The sequence below is a fragment of the Ranitomeya variabilis genome, chromosome 4, assembly GCF_051348905.1.
Source record: "Ranitomeya variabilis isolate aRanVar5 chromosome 4, aRanVar5.hap1, whole genome shotgun sequence".
Classification (NCBI taxonomy): domain Eukaryota; kingdom Metazoa; phylum Chordata; class Amphibia; order Anura; family Dendrobatidae; genus Ranitomeya; species Ranitomeya variabilis.
In genome coordinates this window covers 449,233,517-449,249,694 of record NC_135235.1, presented here as the reverse complement: position 1 = coordinate 449,249,694, position 16,178 = coordinate 449,233,517, and positions in this window count along the sequence as shown.

The window sequence follows — 16,178 nt, the reverse complement described above, 5'->3', positions numbered from 1 at the left end:
TTTTAACCCCTTAGTGACAGAGCCAATTTGGTACTTAATGACCGAGCCAATTTTTACAATTCTGACCAGTGTCACTTTAAGAGGTTATAACTCTGGAACACTTTATCGGATCCCGCTGATTCTGAGATTGTTTTTTCGTGACATATTGTACTTCAAGATAGTGGTAACATTTCTTCGATATTACTTGCGATTATTTATGAAATAAATGGAAATATGGCAAAAATTTTGCAATTTTCAAACTTTGTATTTTTATGCCCTTAAATCAGAGAGATATGTCACAAAAAATAGTTCATAAATAACATTTCCCACATGTCTACTTTACATCAGCACATTTTGGAAACAATTTTTTTGTTTTGTTAGGGAGTTATAAGGGTTAAAAGTTGACCAGCAATTTCTCATTTTTACAACACCATGTTTTTTTTGGGACCACATCTCATTTGAAGTCATTTTGAGGGGTCTATATGATAGAAAATAACCAAGTGTGACACCATTCTAAAAACTGCACCCCTCAAGCTGCTCAAAACCACATTCAAGAAGTTTATTAACCCTTTACGTACTTCACAGGAACTGAAACAATGTGGAAGAAAAAAATTAACATTTAACTTTTTTTTGCAAACATTTTACTTCAGAACCATTTTTTTTAATTTTCACAAGTGTAAAAACAGAAATTTAACCACAAATTTTGTTGTGCAATTTTTCCTGAGTACGCCGATACCCCATATGTGGAGGTAAACCACTGTTTGGGCGCACCGCAGAGCTTGGAAGTGAAGGAGCACCGTTTGACTTTTTCAATGCAGAATTGGCTGGAATTGATATCGGATGCCATGTCGCGTTTGGAGAGCCCCTGATGTGCCTAAACAGTGGAAACCCCCCACAAGTGATACCATTTTGGAAACTAGACCCCTTAAGGAACTTATCTAGATGTGTGGTGAGCACTTTAAACCCCAAGGTGCTTCACAGAAGTTTATAACGTAGCGCCGTGAAAATAAAAAAATCGCATTTTTTCTACAAAAATGATTTTTTTGTCTCCAAATTTTTATTTTACCTAGGGTAACAGGAGAAAATGGACCCCAGAAGTTGTACAATTTGTCTTGAGTACGCCGACACCCCATATGTGGGGGTAAACCACTGTTTGGGGGCATGGCTGAGCTCGGAAGCAAAGGAGCGCCATTTGACTTTTCAATGCAAAATTGACTGGAATTGAGATCGGACGCCATGTCGCGTTTGGAGAGCCCCTGATGTGCCTAAACAGTAGAAACCCCCCAAAAGTGACCCTATTTTGGAAACTAGACCCCCCATGGAATTTATCTAGATGTGTAGTGAGAACTTTGAATGCCCAAGTGCTTCACAGAAGTTTATAGTGCAGAGTAGTGAAAATAGAAAATATTTTTTTTTCCACAAAAAAGATTTTTTAGCCCCCAAGTTTTTATTTTCACAAGGGTAACAAGAGAAATTGGATGCCAATATTTGTTCTCCAATTTGTCCTGAGTATGCTGGTACCCCATATGTGGGGGTAAACCACTGTTTTGGCACACGGCAGAGCTCGGAAGAGAAGGAGCGCCATTTTGGAATTCAGACTTTGATAGAATTGTCTGTGGGTGTTATGTTGTGTTTGCAGAGCCCCTGATGTACCTAAACAGTAGAAACCCCCCACAAGTGACCAAATTTTGGAAACTAGACCCCCTAAGGAACTTATCTAGATATGTGGTGAGAACTTTGAATGCTCAAGTGCTTCACAGAAGTTTATAATGCAGAGTAGCGAAAATAAAAAAATGTTTTTTTTTCCCACAAAAAAGATTTTTAGCCCCTAAGTTTTTATTTTCACAAGGGTAACAGGAGAAATTGGACCCCAAAAGTTGTTGTCCAATTTATCCCGAGTACGCTGATGCCCCATATGTGGGGGTAAACCACTGTTTGGGCGCACGGCAAAGCTCAGAAGGGAGGGAGCACCATTTGACTTTTTTAGCGCAAAATTGGCTGTCGTGTTTGGAGACCCTCTGATGTACCTAAACAGTGGAAACCCCCAAATTATAACTCCAACCCTAACTCCAACACACCCCTAACCCTAATCTCAACCCGATCCATAATCCTAATCACAACCCTAACGATAATCACAACCCTAACCCCAAAACAGCCCTAATCTCAACCCTAACCATAACCCTAATCAAAACCCTAAATCCAACACACCCCTAACCCTAATCCCAACCCTAATCCCAAACGTAACCCTAATCCCAAACATAACCTAATCCAAACCCTAACCCTAATCCCAACTCTAACCCTAACTTTAGCCCCAACCCTAACTTTAGCCCCAACCCTAACCATAACTTTAGCCCCGTCGTCACAAAAAAAGTTCAATGTAACCTTTTTTTTGTACGTCGCGTCCGCCATTTCCGAGCATGCGTGGCCGTAACTCTGCCCCCTCCTCCCCAGGACATAGACTGGGCAGCGGATGCGTTGAAAAACTGCATCCGCTGCCCACGTTGTGCACAATTTTCACAACGTGCGTCGGTACGTCGGGCTGACGCATTGCGACCGCCCCGTACCGACGCAAGTGTGAAAGAAGCCTAAGGCTACTTTCACACTAGCGTCGTACTCGGCCCATCGCAGTGTGTCGGGCCGACGTACCGACGCTAGCGTTGTAAGCGCCGCACAACGGGTGCAGCGGATGCTGTTTTTTCAACGCATCCGCTGCCCCATTGTGAGAGGCGGGGGCGGAGTTCCGGCCGCGCATGCGTGGTCGGAAATGGCGGACACGTCGCACAAAAAAGTTACATGTAGCTTTTTTTGTGCCGACAGTCCGCCAAAGCACGACACATCCGTCGCACGACGGATGCGACGTGTGGCAATCCGTCGCAATGCGTCGCTAATGCATGCCAATGGAGAAAAAACGCATCCTGCAAGCAATTTTGCAGGATGCGTTTTTTATCCAACGACGCATTGCGTTGGAAGCCAAAAAACGCTGGTGTGAAAATAGCCTAACCCTAGCCCTAACCCTAAATTTAGCCCCAACCCTAACCCTAATTTTAGCCCCAACTCGTTTCTCCTGCCGGCCGGCAGATGGCAGCAGATGGCGGGCGCACTGCTCATGCGCCCGCCATGAGGACAAAGGCCGGCAGGAGCAGACAGAAGAGGACCCAGGGACACCGGGTGAGTATGACAGGGTCCCCGAATCCCCCTATTTCTCTGTCCTCTAATGTGTGATCACATCAGAGAACAGAGAATTACAGATCGCTTTTTTTTTTTTTTTTGCGGTCGCCGGTAAACTGTTAATTACCGGCCATCGCAAAACAGGGGTCGGTGCAAACCGACCCCGATCATGTTCTTTGGGGTCTTGGCTACCCCCGGCAGCCGAGACCCCAAAGATCTTCCGGGCGGCGGGCGCACTGCGCATGCGCCCGCCATTTTTTTCCCGGAAAAAAGATGGCGGCGCCCATGGGGAGCCACGAGGAGCACCGGGGGAGATAGGTGAGTATTGGGGGGATAGGTGAGTATTGGGGGGCTATCGGGAGCCATCGGGGACCCTATTTCTCTGTCCTCCGATGTGCGATCACATCGGAGGACAGAGAAATGAAATGGCAAATCGCGTTTTTTGTTTTTTTTTGTTGCGACCGCCGGTAAACGGTTAATTACCGGCGATCGCAACTCGGGGGTCGGTAAAACCCCCCCGAATCATGTTCTCTGGGGTCTCGGCTACCCTCGGCAACCGAGACCCCAGAGAAAATCCGACTCTGGGGGGCGCTATTCACTTTTTCCACAGCGCCGTTAATTAACGGCGCTGTGGTTTAAGTACCCTTAGCGGCCGCCGTTAAAAGGCGTATCGGCGGTTGTTAAGGGGTTAAAGCGGTTGTCCAGACTTTCAGTTCCTGACAAGTGTACATTGCACACTGTTATGATTCTCATATATTCCTGTGCAGGTAGGCAGTGACCACATGTACACTATTTGCACACTTGCATCACGTACCCACTAGATGCACCTCTCGATCATCTTCCGTTGAGAGAAGCCTGATGGGTCTAGTCAGCACGAAACCACTAGAATCTAAATCGTATACATTGGTCATGTGACCGCCTTTCCACATGGGACTATAAGGGAATTGTGACTGTGCAATGTGTAAAACTTTAAAAATGAGTGCCACAACAAATATTTGTATTGTGGTATTATTTACCTGACTGATTAAAAAGTAATTAAAAATACAGAGAATAGTCATGACACCAAATACTTTCTGTCCCATTCAGGAGGCCGTCACATCCCAGCATATTTATCACCAGTGGAGCTCCTTACATATGAACTTTATCATCATTTATGAGCAATAATTATGTACACCTTTTGATTACTATTTGTTCCTCTTGCCATCCATGGTATTGATAACATCTGTCCCCAGCTCCACATTTCCAAGGTGTGTATTCTTCTCGTCTTGTCTCTTTACCATCCAGGTTTCGCAACTGTATGTTGCCACAGAAATCACCAGACTATGTACGAGCCGTGTCTTGATCGCCAGTGAAATGTTCAAGTTTGAAAATCTTGTCCAGTGTCTTCATTGTTGATTCGCCCATAGCTGTTCTCCTATTGATTTTGTGTCGTCTCTGCATCTTGAGTGATCATCTATCCGAGTAGGTTGAAGTTCTTAACAACTTCTAGCTCATCCGTCCATCTCCAATGAGTCCCGGGCGTACCTGGCAGTAGTCAACATCTTTGTGTTGAGTAGCTTCCCATCTTGACACTCTGTAATAAGTCATTCATTCCATCTACTCGTGTTGTATCACCTGCCTATTTAAGATTTGTTGCTGATTCGCACAGCAGTTTTGATTCCTTTTTTTTTTTTGCCAGGTCCAGCCTTTGTGAAAATAGCCTCTGCATAGGTTATTGTCACTTTATTTGTATGTTTCATATATTTCCAAAAGGAATAACAGAGGAGCAGCATAACACAAAGCTTTAAGAAGGGTTGCTCCAGAAATCTTATTTCAAATGGACTATTTACTAATGCAAACAAACTAATAGAGGAGGCATTTGCTTTGGGCTAAACATACTTTAAGATTTCTATAAATAACGACACATTCCTATCATTTCTGCTCTGAGCCCCTGCTGCTGTTGGAGGTCAGCACCCTGAATTTGTATGTTCTTGTAAAGACTGCTGTGTTCTCCTCCTTTACACATGTGCCTCCAGCACCTCCACTCCTTGGACTTAATGCAGTACATTTTTTACAATATCCTACTTCTCAGATGGTCACAGAAAGTGCCTTAGTGAAAGAGTAAGGTCAGGAAGTCAACCCACAATAATAACAGACATAATGGTTAGTCACAATTGGGGTTTGTTTCATAGCAGATGGAGTGCTGAAGATTGCTGACCCCTGTCATGTACTATAGGCCTGTATTCTCATCAATCCTTGCATTGAGTCTGTCGGGTAGGACATTGCTGAGGACTTTATTGTAATTATACATATATTGCACTAACAATCATGATATGTTATTTGCTGACAACTTATGTGGCTGGCGGTCACCCAGTGCTTGCCACGTAGTCATGATCTAATCCGTAAGGAGCAATTTTCTTCATAATGATTGAAGTCCATTGTTTCAATTCTTGCTGATTGTCTCAATGCTCAGATCTATAGTTTTCTTTTCCCTATTATTCCTTAAAATCATTTCAGTCAACTATAATGCAAGACAGGACATATCGGATTTACTGTTTAGGCACATAGGGAAATTTGGGTGACAATCATTTGGTAAATAAAATAATTGTCCCTGCTTTTTCAACAGCAGATACCGTACTTTTTTTTTTTTTTTTAAAGGGACTGTCAGAACACAATGATTGAAGCACCGAGCGCCTCTACTTGGTTTCAACTATCATTTATATACACCTGCTTGTTTTCCCTTTACAGTGCTGCTCCCCATTATCGTCCCCTTCACTTTCTTCATAGACTGTACAGTATCTTCAGAAATAAATGGAAATATACTATGGTTATATCCTCAGGATTTTGTAATTAGTGGTCCAAAGTAATGCAACAATAAAATATAATTTTTCAACTTGCATGTTGCAATTTCAAAGAAGAAACAGAATAAACAGCATGTGCAGCAATAAAGGCTCCCCTAATTAATACTTGGTTGCACACCCTTTGACATTGATGACAGCCTCCAAACATTTCTTGTACCCATCTATAAGCTTCTCGCATTTCTCAGCTGGTATTTTCTCCCACTTATCATTTCTAGTTTCTTCAAGCTCCTTGAATGTTTGCAGGGTTTTTTTCCCAGTGGCAGATTTCAGCTCTTCCCCAAAATTTTCAATGGGATTGAGGTCAGGACTCATTGCTGGCCATTTTAAAACAGTCCATTTTCTCTAGTTGCCTTCCACTACAGCCCAGGAGGTTGTCTCCATACCCTAATGGGGGACAGGAAGCACAAGAGGTTAAAAACCCCTCCCACCTCCCATTAACCAGTGTCTTTCCTGTTCCCCATGGGGCATGGAGAGGTTTCTGGTACGCTGCGCGGCCGGCTCTGGCAGTGTTACCTTATTCTTGGGCCAGGCACTGGTGGTCGGGCCCCCTGAGCTTCCTCCTGTTTATGCTCCCGTCTCCTCCGGATTCTGGGACCGCATTCCCGGACCTCCTGCGTCCCCTTGCGAGGGTAAAGCGGACCGGTGATCCCCTCCCGGAGGCCTCCCTGAGCTCTCCGGCGTCTCCCCCCTCCTGTGCGCGCTGTTCGGCGACCCGGAAGTCACTTGGCGCTTCATTTCCGGGTCGGCGCTCTTGTGCAGGAGCGTTACTATGTCCAGATTACTGGATCTCTGAACGGTGTGTGAGGCACGCTGCATCCTCGCACGCCTGCCTGGGACTGCGGAGGGGGAGGGGCGGCTCATTGCCAAGCGCTGGGGCAGCATTATTTTCTATATAAAGCTGCAGAAGACGTCTCAGGTAAGCCTGCTCAGCATAGATACGTCTTGCCCTGCAGCTGCAGAGCACAGCGTTCCCCAAGCCCCAGTAAGTGTGGCAGGGACGGGTCCCATTTAAGGGTGGATTTTTAGTATACCTTCTCATACTGCTTCCTCTCATTTCAGGGAGACAAGCCTGGCCATAAATCCACTCCTAAGCGCAAATGTGCTACATGTAATGAAAAACTGCCCTTAAAATGGGAGAAAAAATTGTGCCAACCCTGTACGGACAAAATAATCCAGACTGAACATCCTTCACTAATTGAAGAGATACGTTCCTTGGTTAGACAGGAGGTTCAGACCTCTTTAGCCACACTTGCTCCCCCTCCACTGCCACCACCACCCTCACCTGGTCCATCGCTTCCCAAGAAAAGAAAGATCCAGGAATATTCTGACTCAGAATCTGATGGCTCTTATGCTTCATCCTCAGTTAAATGGGAAGATGTCCTACCTCATAAAACTGCTGAAATCAGAAAATACCTTTTTTCCTCTAAATATACGACGTATTGAGGAATTGGTGTCTGTGGTGAGGAATACTATGGGGCTAAAGGAGGAACCCGTTCCTCAGTCTATACTGGATGAGTTATTCGGCATACATACTGATAAACAACTTGGTTTTCCCGTACATAAAAGTATCATTGATATGATCAATAATGAGTGGGAACTTCCTGAGAAACGGCTAACCACCCCGTCAGACTTTAAACACAGGTTCCCTCTGGATGAGGATTCAATTAAATGGAACATCCCAAAAATAGATGTTCAGGTGGCTAGAGTGGCAAAAAGACTGCCCTGCTGTTCGAAGACTCCTCCCAGTTAAAGGACCCCTTAGATAGGAAAATTGAAAGCCTACTCAAAAACTCCTGGGAAACTGCCACCTCGGCTCTCCGGTTCAATATTGCATCCACCTGTGTAGCCAGGTCTCTCTTCCGCTGGATGGAGGAATTAGAAAACCACATCTCTCAGGGTACTCCGAGAGATGAGGTGTTGGACTCCTTGCCTATTTTACATAGAGCAACTGGATTTCTTGCAGACGCCTCCCTGGAATCCATCCGTGTAGCCGCCAGATCTTTAGTCCAGACAAATTCGGCCAGAAGAGCTCTAAAGATGTGGAGTGGAGATGTCACTTCAAAAATAAAGTTGTGTTCCATTCCCTTTAAAGGTGACTATGTGTTCGGGCCCTCATTAGATGACATCCTGGAAAAGGCCACGGACAGGAAAAATACTTCCTGAACAGAGACCTCCCAGGAAGCGTTTTTTTCGGGCCTCCCAATCCCAGCCCTCCCAGGTTAAGGGTAAAGGAAAATCCGGTAGATGGAGCTATGCCAAGGGGAAACCCAAAAATATCCTTATTCCCCAGCAATCACAGCAAGAAAAACAATGACTCCGATCCGGTGGGGGGGAGGCTTTCGAACTTTGTTCACAGTTGGCGGAATATCTCCAACAGCCCTTGGGTCGTAAGTGTTATCCAGCAGGGTCTTCTTATAGAGTTTGAGGCGCCTCCTCCTAGGATTTTAAGAGTCACCTCCCCGTCATCTCGGGAGACTCAAAAATTGATGATGTCAGGATTACAAGATCTGATGACCTCGAGAGCAATTTCTATGGTCCCAGTAAACGAGCAGGAAAAAGGGCATTATTCCCGTATATTCATGGTAAAAAAAGCCTTCCGGACAAGCCCGGATCATAATAAATTTAAAAGCTCTCAATCAATACATCACTTACTGCAAATTCAAAATGGAGTCAGTAAAATCAGCCATCCCTCTGATAGCTCCTCATTCATATATGGCAACAATAGATCTCAAGGATGCCTATTTTCATATCCCGATACATCCTTGTCACAGGAAGTATCTGAGATTTGTGGTTCAGTTGAATCACAAGATTCTACATTTCCAGTACAATATTCTTCCCTTCGGGATCTCCTCGGCTCCAAGGGTTTTCTCCAGAGTCATGGCGGAAGCTGTATCTCATCAGAAACCAAGACGTCGCCATAGTACCTTACCTGGACAACCTTCTAATCATTGGTCCTTCCGCCGAAACCTCAATCAGAGGGTTGCCAGAACTCTGAACATTCTACGACTCTTGGGTTGGATACCCAATCTAAAGAAGTCTCATCTGTTGCCATCAAAAGTGATAACATTTCTGGGGGTCCTATTGGACTCGGAAAATCAAAAATCTTTTCTACCAGAAGATCACCGGAAGAACTTGACATCCAAAGTCCTAGACTTCAAAAAACAAAGGTCCCCTACTCTGCGGACAGCAATGTCTCTTTTGGGGTCAATGATTGCCTCAATACAGTCAGTCCAGTGGGCTCAGGCCCATTCCAGAGTTCTGCAGGCACACATTCTGGAAAACTGGAATGGAAATCCAAACTTCCTAAACAGAAGAGTATACACTCATTAACCTGGTGGGTGATCCAAACAAACCTCAAAGGTGTGGACTGGATACAAAATCCACTGATGACAGTAACAACAGATGCCAGTCAAAAAGGCTGGGGTGCGGTTGTGTCGCAGGTCCCATTCCAGGGTCACTGGAATCAGAAAGAAAGCTCCAGTTCTTCCAACCTCAGAATTGATGGCAGTGGAGAAGGCCCTTCTAACCGCCAACAGTCTAATTGTAGGTCAACATGTCAGAGTGTACTCGGACAATATAACGACTGTAGCGCATCTCAAACACCAAGGGAGTCTGAAATTCAACTACCTGAGAGTTGTATCAAGCAGAATTTTTTGCTGGGCAGAGAAACATCTCTCATTATCAGCAATACACCTCAAAGGGTCAGTAAATGTTCAAGCAGATCTCCTAAGTCGTCACGACTTACAACAAGGAGAATGGAGCCTGAAGACGGACGTTTTCAGGATGTTGACGAACAGGTGGTGCCTTCCCGACATAGATCTCTTAGCTTCAAGTCAGAATGCACAGGTCGAGGCCTACTTCTCTCTAGACCCCAAAGACAAGTCTCAGGGAGTAGACGCCTTTGTTCATACATGGAGGTTCCGGCTAGCGTACGTATTTCCTCCAATACCGTTGCTTGCAAAGACCCTTCGGAAGATCCGAGACGATCAAGTCCCGACTATCCTGGTAGCTCCGGCATGGCCGAAGAGGAGCTGGTACCATCTCATCAGAGAATTACAAGTGGATGGTCCAGTCACAAGCGTCAGAGGATCTTCTCCTCCAGGGTCCCTTTTATCATCCGAACCCCCAAAAATTCAAACTGGCAGCCTGGCTATTGAAGCCCAGGTACTAAGAACTAAAGGCCTTTTAGAGTCAGTGATCTCCACTTTACAAAAGTCGAAAAACCTGTCACTAACGCTATATATAGCAAAATTTGGAAAAGGTTCTCCTCGTGGTGTCACCCTTATAATCCTGACCCCTTCCACCCTAATATCTCACAAATATTAGACTTTTTACAAAAAGGGCTGGAGTTGAGGTTAAAGCCAAGTACGTTAAAAGTTCAAGTATCAGCCTTGAGTTCTGTCTTTGACCAAGACCTTGCAGGTCATCTTTGGATAAAAAGGTTTATGGTCTCCGCATCAAGACATTATCCAAAACAACAAATCTTTGTACCATCATGGGACTTAAACATAGTCCTAAAGGGTCTTACGGCTCCTCCATTTGAGCCGCTATCTTCTTGTTCCTCACAGCTCCTGTCCTGCAAAGCTTCCTTCTTAGTTGCCATATCTACTGCAAGACGAGTGCGGGAAATACAAGCCCTGTCAATCAGAGAAACTTATCTTAGCATAAGGGACGATTCCATTGTGTTCCGACCTGATCCATGTTTTCTTCCAAAGGTGGTGTCAGAGTTTCACCGATCACAGAACATAGTCCTTACATCGTTCTGTCACAATCCTACAAATCCGGAAGAACATAGATTCCATACCTTGGATGTACGTCGTATAGTATTACACTATTTGGAACAAACTAAATCCTTCAGAATTGACCAAAATCTCTTCGTTCATTTATCTGGCCGAAACAAAGGCAGAAAAGTAGCGAAGAATACCATTGCCAACTGGATAAAAAAGGCCATAACTGAAGCGTATCTAGCTCAAAATATCGCGGTACCAGCGGGCCTAAAGGCTCATTCCACCAGATCTACCTCCGTCTCTTGGGCTGAAAGGGCTGGTGCTTCCACGGAGCAGATTTGCAGGGCTGCAACATGGTCTTCTCTACACACCTTTACTAAGCATTATAGATTGGACTTCTGGTCCAACCGGGATCTAGTCTTTGGCCGGAAAGTTCTTCAGGCTGTGGTCCCTCCCTAAATACAGAATTGGTTGGCATTCCTCCTGGGCTGTCGTGGAAGGCAACTAGAGAGAATAGACTTATTCTTACCGTTAATTCGGTTTCTAGGAGCCTTCCACGACAGCGTTAATTCCCTCCTGACATTCTTGGATATTTTTCTGAGAACCTAAAAGGTAACTGGTGCTATGGGTTCAGTTGTAAGTCACTGGTTAATGGGAGGTGGGAGGGGTTTTTAACCTCTTGTGCTTCCTGTCCCCCATTAGGGTATGGAGACAACCTCCTGGGCTGTCTTGGAAGGCTCCTAGAAACCGAATTAACAGTAAGAATAATAATTATTTTTTTTTTCAACCATTCCTGTGTACATTTGGAAGTGTGCTTTGGGTTATTGTCTTGCTGGAGGACCCATGATCTTTGACTCAGTTTTCTTACACTGGGTAGGACATTTAGCTCTAAAATCTCTTGATAATTCTCTTATGATTCTTGTGATACGGTCCAAGCCTCCAGTACCAGATGCAGCAAAGCAACCAAACAGCATGGTGGATCCTCCACCATGCTTAACTGTTGGTAGGATGTTCTTTTCCTTCTAAGCTTCATTGCGCTGCCTATAAGCAAACTGTTCCTTTGCATTGCCAAAAAGCTCTATTTCCAGGACGTCCCTCCTGACAGCACCCTGGAGGACGTCCTCCTCCTCCTTGCCGGGACAGGAAACACGAGAGTTTAAAGGTTATGTCCTACCCCCAATTCCTCAGTGTTATTCCTGTCCCTGTATGGAGGGATGCACGAGAAGAGCTGCGCAGGCTTACCGGGCTCAGGGGGATCGTGCGGCTTGCCCTTCCCCCTGTCAAGAGGCTCAGGGTCGAAACTTCCCAAGGGGGAGTCCCTCTACCCCAAAGGCCAGGAGCAGGACGAGGCTCCTGGATAGAGCCGTTCCTCCCAGTGGGAGGCTCTCGGCTCTGGATGCGGTGCCACAGTGTAGAGGTTTGGAGTGAAGGGCTCCTCGCAGTCAGCGGAGGGTCGCTGTCTTTTGCGACGCTACATCCAGCGTGGTACGCAGATCATCCGAGCCAGAGCGGCTTCCGGAGTTCCGGTAGGACCGCGTCACTTCCGGTGACGTCTTGAAAGCGTGGAAGTGCGTGCGCTCCAGCGGTAGAACGCATAGCAGCGTGGATGCTTCTGGCAAATGGCGTCCTGTGTCGTGCCGCGGTGCTTCTGGCTGCAGTTGCGGAAGACAACTATGGAAGGAGACATGCTTGAGGATAGAGGAGTAAGTGCGCCTGGCGCAGTCCACCCTCACCTCAGATAGATCTTAGTACAGGTCTAGCCTATTACTCCCTATCTTATCTCGTTTAGGATAAGGGAACCCCCGCTGCTCCCCCGACCAAAGCTGAAAGACCCGGCAAGGTCTTGGCGAAGTCTAACAGATATCCTGTATGCCATGTAAAGCTTCCGGACTCCCATAGCAAGACTCTTTGTGCACCTTGTACATCAAAGGTCATGAAAGATGACCAATCATTGCTGCTTTCAGAAATGAGGTCCCTAATCCAGGAGGAGGTCCAGGCTTCTGTGTCCAGCCTCACAACATCCGTCCAGCCCCATCCCAGGCCACAAACGAGCCAGGCGGGAGAGAGACCAAAGAGAGCCGGAGTATAGTTCTGATGACAGTTCAGATCTAAGGGACTGTGTCTCAGAAGAAGAGGGGGAGCTCCCCCAGGGAGCCAGGACCAGCGTAGAAAGTACCTTTTCCAGTCAGAGGGAACAGACGGGCTTGTCCAGGCGGTGAGAAGTACCATGCAGATCGAGGAGACTTCCAAGCCACAGTCCAGACGGGACCTGATGTTCGGGGGACTTATGTCACGGAGACAGACAGTTTTTCCTATTAGTGAACATATTAAGGCCATGGTACTAGAGGAGTGGAAGGATTCTGAATGCCGGCTGGTGCTATCTCGTGACTTTAAGGGTCGCTTACCATTTGACCCTGAGGAAGTCAAATTATGGGAAGATATCCCTAAAATTGACATCCCAGTAGCAAAGGTCGCCAAAAAGACTGCCATCCCTTTTGAGGACTCGTCTAACCTGCGCGACCCTATGGACAGAAAAGCTGACATTCTCCTAAAGACGGCCTGGGAAGCTTCTGCGGCCCTAATTAGGACAAACATAGCAGCCACTTCGGTGGCCAGATCTATGTACCTATGGATGGGTCAGTTGGAAGAGCATTTGTCCAATAAGACCCCTAGGGCTGACATTCTAAGTTCCCTTCCCATTATGAAGTCGGCCATGGCATTACTTTCTGATATGACTGCTGAGTCTGTTAGATTTTCAGCCAGAAACGGTTCCCTGTCTAATGCAGCTAGGAGGGCTGTATGGTTTAGATCTTGGTCAGGAGATAACGCCTCTAAGACCAAGCTCTGCTCCATCCCATTTTCAGGGCTAAGGGTATTTGGGCCAGCCTTAGATACTATTCTAGAATCCGCCTCTGACAAAAAGAAGGGGTTCCCTGAGGACAAACCTAAACGGCCTCAGCCCTTTCGGAGGTTTCTTCTCCAGAAAACAGAAACGACTTCAGAGGGCAGGGTAGGTCCAATAAAGGTCCTACAGAGGTTCCCGTAGCCAGGGTGATAAGAACCGAGGTTTCTTCTTTAGCCCGACCTCCAAAACACAATGACGCCACTTGCATTGGGAGAAGGCTACGTCATTTTGCAGGAAATTGGGCCCAAATCACTCAATCAGTGGGTTCGCAGAACCATAGCAGAGGGATACAGCATCGAGCTTTACTCCCCTCCTCCGGAAAGGTACATCTCTCCTACCGTAGTCTCGACAGACTCTGCCATACTGATAGACTTGCAGGTCATGCTCAGTTCAACAGTCATAATTCCGGTTCCCCCGTCAAAAGTAGGCAGGGGACACTACTCCTCCCTATTCGCCATCACAAAACCATCCAGCGAGACCCGCACTATTATAAATCTAAAACCTTTGAATGCTTGGGTCAGATACAAAAGGTTCCAAATGGAATCTATCCGGTCGGCAATTCATCTCATAGATCGGGATTCTGTAATGTGCACTCTCGACCTGAAGAGTGCCTACTATCAGGTCCCGGTTCATACCTCATCACAGAGGCTGCTAAGGTTCGCAGTCTTTGCAGTAGTCTTGAATGTGACTGTGCCAATATGACGCATGGAATACATCCCGTCATTAGGCTTAACACTTTCATAGCGACCCTTATGGAAATTCGGTGTTCCAATAGGTACCTGACTCGGACTCGAATTGTACAGAACTGTATCTCCACCCTCTCATCTTCTTTGACAGCTCTGGCTTCATGGAGCCAGGGAAGGGTGGCGATAGATGGAAAACAAGCAGGTGGGAAGGTGTATATAAATGTTTGGCCGCACCATGATGCACCAAGCACTTGATTTGAACAGTCATTATGTGCTGACTTAGTCCCTTTAGATGTTCAAGGTACTCTTGATCTCAGTTTAGGTCAGACAAGTCACTAGACATTTGCATATGCTTAGAAATTAGGAAAAATATATTACTACACCTGTAGTGCTGTCAGAATGTCAATGAAGTAGAGTTGATGACAAGTAATATAAAAATAGATTTGGCACTCCAAAGTAGATGCAAAGAATAAAATAATACTTTATTGATACAGGTTCATCCACTATATGAAAAAAATGACGTTGTGCCCGATAACATGGCCTTCATCAGAACTAAAAAGGTATAAATAACAACAAAATAACTTGTCAGTATAGCCAATACCCAATCCATGGTTAAGCTCTGTATTAAGGTTAATTCATATAGGGATATACAAAAAAGTATGTATTTATACACCTGTATGTCAGGTACATGAAGCAGAAAAAGAGGAACTCCACTGCACAGAATAATAAAACAATAGTATGTTAGACTGGCTGTTTATATACTTGACTAGATGGTGGCCCGATTCTAACGCATCGGGTATTCTAGAATATGCATGTCCACGTAGTATATTGCACAGCCCACATAGTATATTGCCCAGTGACGTAGTATATTGCCCAGCCACGTAGTATATTGCCCATCGACGTAGTGCATTGCCCAGCCACGTAGTATATTGCCCAGTCACGTAGTATATTGCCCAGCCACATAGTATATTGCCCAGTCACGTAGTATATTGCCCAGCCACATAGTATATTGCCCAGTCACGTAGTATATTGCACAGCCCACGTAGTATATTGCCCAGCCACATAGTATATTGCCCAGCCACGTAGTATGTAGTATATTGCTCAGCCACGTAGTATATTGCCCAGTCATGTAGTATATTGCACAGCCCACGTAGTATGTAGTATATTGCCCAGCCACGTAGTATATTGCCCAGTCACATAGTATATTGCCCAGTCACGTAGTATATTGCCCAGTGACGTAGTATATTGCCCAGTGACGTAGTATATTGCCCAGTCAGTATATTGCCCAGTCAGTATATTGCCCAGTCACATAGTATATTGCCCAGCCACGTAGTATATTGCCCAGCCACATAGTATGTAGTATATTGGTCAGCCACGTAGTATATTGCCCAGTAACGTAGTATATTGCCCAGTGACGTAAAATAAAATATAAACATATACTCACCTTCCGAAGTGTTGTTGAAGTCCTGGCGCCTGTGTATGGTGCATGCGGCAGCTTCCGGTCCCAGGGTTGGTATGAGCGCAGGACCTGTGATGATGTCGCGGTCACATGACCGTGATGTCATGGCAGGTCCTTCTCGCGCAGGCGCACAGGACCTGTGATGATGTCGCGGTCACATGACTGTGACGTCATGACAGGTCCTTCTCGCGCAGGCGCACAGGACCTGTGATGACGTCGCAGTCACATGACCGTGACGTCATGACAGGTCCTTCTCGCATAGCATCCTTGGCACCGGAACCTGCTGCTTGCCCGAGGACACCGCGCCACGTCGGAGGGTGAGAATAACCTTTTTATTATTATTATTATTATTATTATTTGTAACAGATCTTTTTACTATTGATGCTGCATAGGCAGCATCAATATTAAAAAAGT